Below are 12473 nucleotides of genomic sequence, written 5' to 3'. Positions count from 1 at the left end.
GGGGTGCCATTGCCTTCTCCATGACAAACCTAGATAGTTGTATTAACAAAACTAATACAATATTGTAAAGTTTAAAAATAAAATAAAATTAAAAAAAAAAAAAAACAGAGACATCACTTTGCCGACAAAGGTCTATATAATCAAAGCTATGGTTTTTCCATTAGCTACGGACAGATGTGAGGGTTGCTCCATAAAGAAGGCTGAGCGCCGAAGAATTGATGATTTCAAATTGTGGTGCTAGAGAAGACTCTTGAGAGTCCCTTGGACTGCAAGGAGATCAAACCAGTCAATCCTAAAGGAAATCAACCCTGAACATTCATTGGCAGGACTGATGCTGAAGCTAAAGCTCCAATTCTTTGGCCACCTGATGTGAAGAGCTGACTCATTGAAAAAGACCCTGATGCTAGGAAAGATTAAGGGGAGGAGAAGTGGGTAACAGAGGATGAAATGTTTAGGTAGCATCACTGACTCAATGGACACGAGTTTGAGAAAACTCCAGGAGATAGTGAAGGACAAGGAAGCCTGTTGTGCTACAGTCCATGGGATCGCAAAGAGCTGGACACAACTTAGCAACTGAATGGCAACAACAAGTGATCCAGAGTGGGCCATCCCACACAGCCATGGTGAACACAGGGAAATTGACAAACCTGTAACTCATGGTGGGACTTGGACCACTGTCAGTGCTCCACGGCATAGTTTTGTTAGCAATGGGGAGGTGAGTCACAGGCCAGGAGATCTGGCCAGATGGAGAGCCCTGCAAATGCAGAAGCACATCTCTGTAGGGAGGAAGAGGTGGTCTTCCAGTGAAGGATTAAGTGAATTTTTCACCCTAGTCTCCTGGGGAGCATGGTCACACTAATATGGGGAAGTACTTTAGCTGATCTTGAAAACTCTTGATCCTGATCACAAGGCTTCAGGAAATGGATCTTTTGAAAGAAGAGTGTTAAATGGTAGAATTTGGGTGAATCCCCCTCATAGGTGAAAAATATAGAGCCCAAGAAATGATAATGCAAAGCTCTGTTGGCTTTTTAAGCCTAATTTTAGAGATGTCAAGTCAATGAGGAAATAACACTAGGCCTATGAACCCTAAGTGCATGGTTAAGGGACTGATTAAAACTGAAGACAACACAGAGGAAACTGGCTCAGAAACCCAAAACATTGTTTGAGCTCCTGGATCAAGCCGTTCCTGAAGCCAGTTGCTATGCTCTCATCAATTATACCAGTCAATTAACTCCCCTTTTTGCTTAAGCTAGTTTGAGCCAGTTTTCTGTCATTTACAAGCAAAAGAGTCCTGATAAACACAATAGCATAGTATATGGCAAGGCCCCAAGGACTTTTCTGAGAGTACAGCCACATCTGCAGCATCATTTCTCTTTCTGCAGGACAAAAGGAGCATATTAGCTACCTTCCAGGGTCTGGGTTTGCCAAGAGATCAGAGTGAAACAGATGCTATCAAGACCCATATGCTGTAGCTGAGAGCCTGAGTTTCACAGCAATTTCTGAAGCCCTTGCCAAACACATTTGTACTCTCTTTTGCTTTTTATTGCCCTTGCAGGCAAATGGAGGGACATGACTCGGGGTGTAGATGGCACGCCATCATCATGGGCACTTCCTGGCAAGCCCAGGACAGCACTAACAATCATGTGACTGTAATTAGCACTGAACTTCAGTATCAACAGAGCCCATTCCATTCTGACTTGCCTATTTAAAAAGAAACAAGCAAAATGGAATTTAAAATACATAATTGCCTTAGTCATGAAGAGTAATGACATTAAGAGCTGTTTTAACTAGGCATTTCCGCACAAATGACATTACACTGAGACAGTCTGTCCTAAGGCCCCAACCAAAAGCGAGACCCCAGAATCTGCAAGGAGTATAGGCTAAAGATAGTATCTGGTTTGGTCTTGGAGCACAGGAGCCCCTTGCAGCTCTCAAGGTTGGAGAAAACTTGCTTCCCCCAACATCACAGATTTTGCCATTTCTGTGTCTCACCTGATAACTGCTCCTTTTCCTTAAACAAGCATATGTGTCTTATGGGCACTAAGATATTGAAAAAGGTAACTTTATCTCATTGTGGTTCTGATTTGCATTTCCTTGATGATTAGTGATGCTGAGCATCTTTTCATGTGCCTCTTGGCCATCTGTATGTCTTTTGGGTAAAAAAAATGTCTATTTAGGTCCTTTCCCCATGTTTAAAATCAGATTGTTTTTTGTTATTGAGCTGCCTGAGTTCTTTATATATTTTGGTTATTAATCATGATCAGATACATAATTTGTTAATATATTCTCCCATTCGGTAGGTTGCCTTTGGGGTTTGATCATGGTTTCCTTTATTGTGCAGAGCCTTTTTAGTTTGAGGTAGTCCCCGCTGTTTATTTTGGTTCTTGTTGCCCCTGACTGTGGAGTGAGACCCACAAAAACATCACTTAGACTGGTATCAGTGAGGGTACCATTTGTGTCTGCTTCTAGGAATGTTATGCTTTCAGGTTTTATATTCAAGTCGTTAATCCATTTTGAGTTAATGTTTATGTCTAGGAAAGGACAGTGCTCCAATTCTTTCTTTTGCCTGTGACCATCCAGGTTCACACCTGTCCGAGTGACTATCATCAAAAGGCCCAGAAATAACAAACGCTGGAGAAGATGTGGAGAAACGGGAAATTTTGCACACCATTGGTGCGAATGTAAATTGATGTAGCAACCTCGGTTTGGAGATTCTCAAAAAATTAACAATAGAACTATCATGTGATCCAGCTATTCCACTTCCGGGAATTTATTCAAAGAATGTAAAAACATGAATCTAAGAAGATAAATACGATAGCCAAGATACAGAAACAACCTAAGTGCCCATAAACAGGTGAATAGATAAAGAAGATACGGTATATGTACACAATGGAATATTACTCAGCCACAAAAAGAATGCAATCCTGCCATCTGTGACAACGTGAATGGACCTTGAGGGCATTATGCTTAGTGAAATAACTGAGGTGCAAAAAGACAAATAACATGTGATTTCACTAATTTGTGAAATCTAAAAAAATAAGAACAAACTCATAGGTACAGAGATCAGATTAGTTGCTACCAGAGGGGAAGGGGGTTGGAAAGAGGGTAAAATATGTGAAGAAGAAGGTCAACTATATGATGAAGGATGGTAACCATATTCAGAGTGGTGACCACTCTGTAGTGAATACACTTGCTCAGTTATATGCTATACATTTGAAACCTGCATAATATAATGATTGAAAAATGTATTGGTTGACCATGAAATAATTAACCTAATAAAGATGAAAGGTACAGATTTATCTCCTGAGAAAAGAGGAAATTTATATTACTATCATGAAACCATTGTCTAAGGTGCTAGTTATTTTTAATAAATTTTTAAATAATTTTTAATATTTAAGAGTTTTTAATAAATAAAATTTTTAATAAAGAATTCTATTTTTTCCCAGTAACACTATGACTGTATCTGGGCTTTGCTGAATGTCTTTGTCTATGAGGTTACCTATAGAGCACTCTGCAAATACTGGGTTGACCGACAGATTTAGGATATGTCTTCCCCAGGCTTCCCTGGTGGCTCAAACGGTAAAGAATCTGCCTGCAACGCAGGAAACCTGGGTTTGATCCCTGGGTCAGGAAGATCCCCTTGAGAAGGAAATGGCTACCAACTTCAGTATTCTCGCCTGGAGAATTCCATGGACAGAGGAGCCTGGTGGATTACCGTCCATGGAGTCACAAAGAGTTGGACACGACTGAGTAACTAACACTTTCATTTTTTTCCCCAGGCTGACAGTCACCAAAATTCTCTACAGAGGCAGAGAAGAGCTCATGGCATTGAATAAACAGACAGCCAACTCCAGGAGGCAAGAATGATGCAACTTATCAATGAGGTAGAATAAACGAACATATGTGCAGCCCAAGTGCCAGTGGACCACCGGGTCCACTTCCTCCCAACGATTCCTGGGTTCAGCAAACATTGACTGAAACACCTACAGTGTACAGAGTCGGGTTGTTAGACTCTCCACACACACACAATTACATGTAGAAAAAGGTCCAGAAAGACGAAACTGATGACCGTAGTAAGATTGGTGAAAGGGAGAGAATCAAAGACACTTGCGTTTTACCGTGAACATACCAATTTCCTGCCTGAGTCATGGATGCACACATATGTACATATCCCATTTTGCATGTACATAGACATCTGTATATCAAGGCATGTATATTTGTATATATTTGTGAATGTAGATGGACAAGAAAGGGTCTGAAAATTCTGAAGTGAAGTCGCTCAGTCGTGTCCGACTCTTTGCGACCCCGTGGACTGTAGCCCACCAGGCTTCTCCATGAGATTCTCCAGGCAAGAATACTGGAGTGGGTTGCCATTTCCTTCTCCAGGGGATCTTCCCAACCCAGAGATCGAACCCTGGTCTCCCGCATTGCAGGCAGACACTTTAACCTCTGAATTGTTAATAGTAATCAATAGTAATTGACGGGGATCAAGGATGTGAAAGTTATACAGGAGACTTTTAACTTTACACACCTCTGTAAAATGTGACTTCTAGAAGCATCTCTTGACCTTGAAATCTGATAAAGATGTTTAAGATGTTTCCACGTATCCATATATTCACAGCCTCTGTGAAAGTGTTGTTGATGACATAATTTCTCTATCTTGGGTCTAGGAATAAACATTTTCATGTTTTATTTACACAGAGGGGCCCTGGCCCCTGTTTAAAAGAATGGATACAATCCTATTGAAAATAATGATCATGACAGGCTGATACATATGCTGCCCTCAAAGAGCTTAAACCTTAGTGATCATCAAGGTGTGTTTAAGGACATTTTAATTTGCTCCACATTGAAGGTATCCACAAGAGCCTCCTCCTCTGAGTCAAATATGCAGCCCCCTTTGAAACTCACTGCTTAGACCTCCTATTTCGATAAGTCACGAGGATCTATTTTTCTAATTGCTTTCCCTTCACGGTGAAATAATTCAAACATTCCATTCCCTTCCAAAGTGAGAACAAGAGCTAAATTTAAACGCAATAACGTAACGATGCCTCTGCAATTCCAAGCAGCCAACAGTCTATCAGGAAAAAAAAGATCAGCCCATTCCAAATATAGGAAAGCTTCACACACATGCACATCACTCTGCTCTGCAGCTTTCAACCCCTGAATGACCAAAGTTAAAAAGCATCAAGTAATAAGATCCCGAAATAACCTGCCTGCTACCCCTGAGAGAACTGTGTAACTTCTGGGTCCCCCAGGATACAGAAAATCAATGAACTCAAAAAAATTACCCACAAATAATAACCCGCCTCACTCAATTGAGACACATCCTCTAGGAAAGTGTCCCTAATGACAAAATGTGTCTGTCGAGGGCATTGTAGACCAATGCCTCTTCTTATAAATGATATCCATTGAAGAAACAGATACTCTCAGATTGATTACAATGAAAGATAAAGGGTTTGGAATATTGTCCAGGCATCCTCCCATCTTAAAGAACCCTGCCTTTACTAATTAAATGATGGGAGTTTGGGGCTCTAGAGTGATGGGAAATGGATGGTTACCAAGTGTATATCCTATATCTGAAACAGCTGAGTTTCACGTAGACTCTTTATGTTTCCTGCCAGAGGAAATGAACACAGAATATAGAAATCACAGGATCGGGTGTGAATTTCTAACAAACACAAACTGGCTGGGTCCATTCCCACCATCACCAGCACCATCAACAATACCGTCACCATCATGATCATCAATACCATCAGTGTCATCACCTCCACCTGACCATGCCCAGCACCACCTCGATCAGCACCATTAACTCCCAACCATAATGTTTACTGGAATAAAAGATTCTGATCCATTTATTTCTATCAAGTATAATGTGTGCTCAGTCACTCAGTTGTGTCCAACTCTTTTGCAACCCCATGGACTGTGGCCCACCAGGCTTCTCTGTCCATTGGATCTCCCAGGCAAGAATACTGGAGCAGGTTGTCATTTCCTTCTCCAGGGGATCTTCCCATTTCTATCAAAAGCAACCCCCAAAGCCAAGCCCCGGCTGGTTCACCTTCTGCGTTATACTCAGAATTGTGTTGGTTTCTGCCACACAACAATGCGAATCAGCCATAATTTTATCTATATTCATATATCCCCTCCCTGTTGAGCCTCCCTATCCTCCCCGCATCCCACCCTCTAGGTTGTCACAGAGCATCAGGCTGGGCTCCCTGTGTTATACAGCGGCTTCCCACTAGCTAGCTATTTTATACATCATAGTGTATATATGTCAGTGCTTCTTTCTCGTGTGGTGAAACTAAAACCCAATGCAGCCAAATAAATATATAATTTTTTAAAAAAACTTAAAATCTTTATCACAACACAACCTATAAGGTCCTAAATGAGCTGCCTGTCTCCACCATTTCCCCATCTGTGTCCACAAAAACACACCTCATGCATCAAGTTGCTTCTTGCCCCAGGACCTTTGCACTGCCATCCCCCATGACACTGCTGTCTCCACAAGGGCACAGACACTTGTTTTGGTCACAGTTCTGACCTCCTCAACTAACTGACATACAGGTGGCCTTTCAAAAAATACTTACTTGTCTGGCTGCATTAGGTCTTAGTTGTGGCACTTGGGTCTTCATTGCAGGGCCTGGGTTTCCTTCTAGTCATGGTGTGCAGGCTCCGCAGCTGCAGCCTATGGGCTTAGCTGCTCCGAGGCATGTGGGATCTTACTTCCCAGACCAGGGATCAAACCCACATCCCCCTGCACTGGAAGGAGGATTATTAACCACTAGACCACCAGGCAAGTCCTTGATAAACAAGTCCTTGATAAACCTTGATAAACATGTCTTGAATAGATCCTTAAATAAGAGACTGGACACAGCCCTGAATGAGACAGGGAGTAAAGCCTCCAGTGGAAGTAAAGACAACTCAGCACAAAGCTCCACTGCTGGGTTCCTGGTCTCAGGACACAAAGCGAGAAATTGCCAAGTGAATCTTCCAAAGCTTGGGTCTGATCAAATGGGTCTTCTAGACTCACAGGCTTCTAGTCTGAAGGGTCCCTTCTAAACTGTAGGAAGAAGTGTATCATCTTCTATGACAAAGAATGGCTTGTAAGTTGGCTTTTCTGCCTCTTTCACCTTCCTCTGTGCCCACAATGCAGGCAAAGTCAGAGAACATGTTGTCATTTTCTAGTTTATAGCCCTGGGGGCTTAAGTAAGTGACATGGCTGAGGCTTAACTCATGATCTTCCCAGCTTGACACTTTCCCTTCCCATCACCCAAACATTCTGGTGTGGAACAATGCAAAAATATGCACACACCCCAACACTAGGCTTTCACGACTCTTTGAGTAGAATTCCAAGTCCCCGAATGTGACATGAGAAATTGTGTGCAGGGTTAATTATCCCTTTTTGTATAACTGTGACATGCCACCAGCTGATGGCAAGAGGGACAGAACCGAGACCCAAGTCATCATCCAGACCTGCTCTATACATGTCCTTAATTATATCAACATGACTGATGCCCATGGATGATAAGAGGTGTCACTGTAGGTCAAATTAATGAATAAAAATCAATATATAAAGCCAACGAGTATGCTGCATGTTGCAAACTCTTGGGAGAATTCCCATCTTGCTCTTATATACTTAAAAACAGAAATTCCCCTATTTCAGTATACCTTCAGGTTGACATAAACAATCATGAAAAAAAACAGAAGTTATTTTACTTCCCTCTTATTTTGTTAATGAAGTGTCTGTAAACTTCTTAGAATCACAGAATAAGATGATGTACTGAATTATCTCAGGTGTCATTCAAAGGCTCCAGAGTGCCTCGGGTTCAAAGGAAGCAGCGTGGACAAGAGAAGAACTAACATAAAGTTGGGCTTTAGCCTGGAATTTGGAATTGAAAATTCATATGACCAATACTGACCAGGGTTCTTGCTCTTCCCCGATCAACAGAAACTGATCAGAAGCCAGACAAGAAATTCAGGCAAGGCTTTATTAGTGGCCTCTGCTGTAGCAGGAGGGAGCAAAAACAAACAACAGGTTCCCTTGCTTGCTCACTCCCCAAGGTAGGGGGCCAGCTGGTTCCTTATTTAGGGTGAGGGTAGGAATCGTGTCCAGGGCTCAGGCTGGAGGGATGGCTTAGGTGTTTTGCCCCTGCTTTTGCAGGTGTTACTGCAGGGGGCATGCCCAGGAGCCTGCTTTTGCCTCAGGCTCTTTAGGGGTGTCAGTTGGGTGTTTTGGTCTTTTTGTATCCTTTGTTCAGAATTTGCCCCAATGGGGCATGCACAGTTATTTTTAGTCACATACAGTTTCTTTGTATTTTGTTGCTCCAGGAGAGGAGTGTCCAGGTGCAAGCATTGCAGCCCTGCAGCAAAGGGTTCCAGGTCCCAGCCCCTCTCATGACCAAAATTCAGTTTATTTCAATATAGCAACCCCCTTCTGAGTACCTATGGAGTTCCTGGCGGTTGTCAGACCCACACATCAATAAGACTGGGTCCCTCCAGGACCAGATTCTGACAGGGGAGGCCAGGACATGCTTGTGTCATTTGCATTCAAGCCAGACTTTAATAAGATTTAGAATGACGTGCAAAGGAGATGTAAGGGGAAGATGTCTAGACCGGAGATCGGAGGTTTATTTCCCAGAAGGGGTTGACAGCAGAGCTCAGGACACAGAGGCAGGCAGAGCTCACAGTAGTGGAGCGCTATATTGAAAAACGAGAAATTAACAGAGGCTGTCTGCGGAAATGATGAGCATGATCTGAGTAGCTGGGCACTTCCTCAACCACCCTTAAACCAGGCAGGAGATTGGAAATACCATTTTGGTAAAAAAAAAAAAAAAAAGGCAATCCATTCAAGGGCAAATACCTCCATATGGGGATATTTGGAGCTTTCAAGACAAAATGTTCAGTTCCCTGCCATGGGAGTGAGCCCATCACTGACTAGCCCCACAGATATCCACTAAGCTGTCAGGATCTTGCTCCAAAACCAATCACTAAGTCATGAGAACACAGGGTGGTCTCGACAGACAATCAAATGGGCCAAGTAAAAAGTGAATCAAAGTACAGAGACCGCCAGTGAGAATCCCATCACAGAAGCACTGCATCTGTATTGACCAACCCCTCTGAACACAAATCCACCAAAGCCTTCCAACAATCCACTTCCTGGAATGTCTCTCTTAGGGAATGGTTAAAGATGACATTAAAAAAAAAAGAATACAGGAAACTCTGTTAACTTGCATGCTGTGCAAATACTTCCTAATTCTACAAAAGAGAAAAAAAAATAGGACAATAATTTCTAGCCTCTCGATGCATTTAGCAAACTGGGCTTCCCAAGTAGATCAAGATCAAGTAGGTAAAGAATCTGCCTGCCAGTGAAGGAGATGCGGGCTTGATCCCTGGCTCAGGAAGATCCCCTGGAGAAGGGAATGGCAACCCACTCCAGCATTTTTGCCTGGGAAATCCCATGGACAGAGGAGCCTGGTGGACTTATGGTCCATGCGGTTGCAAAGAATCGGAATGACTTAGCAACTAAACAACAACTGTGTGTTAAGTAAATTTACCTCTTCTCTTCCTTAATCTCTCTGGGCTCTGGGGTCTTCTTGCATCCTCGATACCTTTCTGCCCCCTGCCCCTTTTCCCCAGCCCACTCCTAATAGGGGCTAAGTGGCTGTAATGTCTCTCCATCTCACCAGGCTGACTGGAGAGCTTGTTAATGATTACAAAGCACGAAAACCTCCTCTATATGCTTCTATGTGAAGTGTGATTATTATTAATTCAAAAGTGGTCCAGCAAGATAATGCCTTTGAGGGGATGTGCATAACCAAGTCTAATGAGTCTGAAGTAAAATTGGATGTACAGCTCAACTATCACTTCATACAAAGTTTTAATTAACAGAGCTGCTGGAGCAGATAGGGAAAGAAAAGCAATGATTTATTAATGCACAATTTACTGCTGCTACCAAATGCCAAGCAACTGAAAACACTGCCCACCTGCTTTGCCCTATAAACATGTTCATCACAGAGTGCAGAATAAATCCTTCTGCCATGAGAGAAAATCCAGTTCTAGCTACTTAATGTTCAGAACACACTCCACTCATTTCATCTATCTCTTGACTACCAGAATAAATAGAAAAAAAAAACAGAACAGAATCCACTGACCTTCTTAGAAAACAAACTTATAGTTTCTGAAGGAGAAAGGTGGGTGAGAGATAAATTAGGAATGTGGGGCTAACATATACACACTATATATAAAATAATCATCAGGGACCTATTGTCTAGCACAGGGAAGTCTCAGTAGTAATAATAACCTATATGGGAAAAGAATAAGAAAAGGAATAGATATACATATATACATAGCTAAATCACTTTGCTGTATACTTGGAACTAACACAACACTGTAAGTCAACTATACTCTGATATAAAGTAAAAACTAAATAAATAAAACACATAGGATACACACACACACACACACACAAGAATCCACTGGTCTTACAGCCAGCACTATCTTCTTGATATTTTACACAAATTACTTTAATGAATATATATATACACACACAACATAAAAATACTACAATAACATCCACTCTCTTATTATATTCATTACCTGAAACCTTCACAGTGTTCAACCCAGTCTCACGAATTGGGCTTAAAGAACTGGCAAGTGCTGCCCCCAAACTGAATACAAAACAAAGGTAAAAACGCCCACTGAAGACACTGCAACTCTAAGTATGTGCTGTTTGTAACACCCGTTATGTGATGCTCAAATAAGCAAAACCAAACGGTTTCAAACAGAGCAGAGATTTCCTGGGAGAGTCAGGTTGAGTGAATAAATAAGAACTGCTCCACACCGCAGCAAGTTAAACCGCTGCCTTCTGTACTGAGGCACAGTGTATTCCAAGCGTCCTGCTCACAATTTGCCCAGTGAACTGACCCTGAGTGCAGAGGATCCTTGCGACCCTGATGCTGGCCTGAGAACAGATTGGGAAGCAAAGTGCAGAGGGTAGCAACAACAATTGAAGCCACAAGTAAGACCCAAAGGCTTTGAAACTGGGAATGATCAGAGACTCAGAAGCTACTCAGAAGCTGCAGATTCCTCTCCCGGGTCTCAGCGCATGAAGGCAGTTCTCCAGTCCTGAGCCAGCCCAGTCCAGGAGGGTGAATTTCCTGCCTCTGTGTCTAAACCACATCTCATTAATCCAGCAGACCCTTCCCCATCCACAAAGCAGGTACTTACAAGATGCTGGGGATCAGTGCCCTAGTGGATCAGATGGACTAGCCTGGGGCCCACGCCCCCAGGCAACACCAGCTTCCTATCCCCTGTGGATGCCAGCCTCTCCAAGCCTCCTCCGATGTTTATGCTCGGCACCAAGCTGGAAGACTATTTACTTATTCATGGACTGCCCGAGCCGGCCAGGAACTGCTTTGTGTCAGCTGAATAGGATGGTAATTCAATCTCCAAATGGGAACTGTTCGGCACATGGCATATCTGTCATAATGAGTCACGCAGATAAAAAGAACACGGCTTTCACAGCCACAGGCGAAACGTGTGTTTTGACGACGAATCGTGTTACAGGACACCACCTTCTCTTCCTCCATCACTCTCCTCCCCTCCAAATCACCCCACCCCAAATACATCCTCCATGAGATGAAGGACCGAGAGGGAACTCCACGTGGGAGTCTGATTCTTAGGAGAGGAGCATCTCTGTTCTCTTGCAAGAGGAGTGTACCTTTGGAGAGAGAGAGAGAAGGTGCAAATGTTTGGGAATTGACAAGATAAACTGAAGGGGTGATGAAGTCAGAGGAGAAAGAGTTCGTCTCTATCAAAGGTTTTGCACTGTGAAATGCTTTGCATGCATTCTCTCAATAGCAGTGAGAGCTCCAACACCCGGAAATAACAGCATTAATTAAGTCATAGCATCCAGAGAATGGTCTGATGTTTAGAGCTGAGAAGACCCCAGTCATATGACAACATGAACCACTCCTGGGTTCCCAAAGAACCGTAACTAATGGTGTAGTGGCTTTATTCTCATTCCTGCTACTGTTCCTAGTGTGTTAGTTGCTAGTCATGTCTGACTCTTTGCGACCCCATGGACTGTAACCAGCCAGGCTCCTCTGTCCATAGCATTCTCCAAGCCAGAATACTGGAGCAGGTAGCCATTCCCTTCCCCAAGGGGATCTTCCTGACTCAGGAATTAAACCCAAGTCTCCTATATTACAGGCAGATTCTTTACCATCTGAGCCACCAGGGAAGCCCTGCTTCTTGGTCATTTTTCCCTGAGGATTTAAAGCCTGCATTTCATCTGATTTCCTTGTTTCAGCCACATGAAGCCCTACGACTCCCCACCCTCCTCTCTCTCCTCTGTCCCACCCTGCAACAAGTCTGTTCCTCTATTCATTTCTTTACCCATGTAGTTTGGTCTTTGCCCTTTAAACTATCCTCCTGTCAATGTATCCTAAGCTTTTCCCCCACTGTTCTCTATCAGC

At 42.9% G+C, this 12473-nt stretch overlaps 1 protein-coding gene across 10 annotated transcripts in view; it reads right to left on the bottom strand.

The window, feature by feature from the left end:
* The window catches only part of RIMBP2 (RIMS binding protein 2), a 307137-nt gene that overhangs the window by 222518 nt on the left and 72146 nt on the right, over positions 1–12473 (bottom strand). Inside the window, exon 1 of one of the 10 annotated variants that reach the window (XM_086347256.1) lies at positions 11224–11361. The exons of the other annotated variants lie outside the window; for them this stretch is intronic. The gene's annotated coding sequence lies outside the window, so the exon portion shown is untranslated. Of the gene's footprint in view, positions 1–11223; positions 11362–12473 lie in introns of those variants that run through there. 10 annotated transcript variants of the gene reach the window in all.

This window comes from Bos grunniens, chromosome 17 (assembly GCF_055505025.1).
Source record: "Bos grunniens cultivar Pamir isolate PY7600 chromosome 17, Bosgru_T2T1.0, whole genome shotgun sequence".
NCBI lineage: Eukaryota > Metazoa > Chordata > Mammalia > Artiodactyla > Bovidae > Bos > Bos grunniens.
This window is presented reverse-complemented; position numbering and strand designations above follow the sequence as displayed.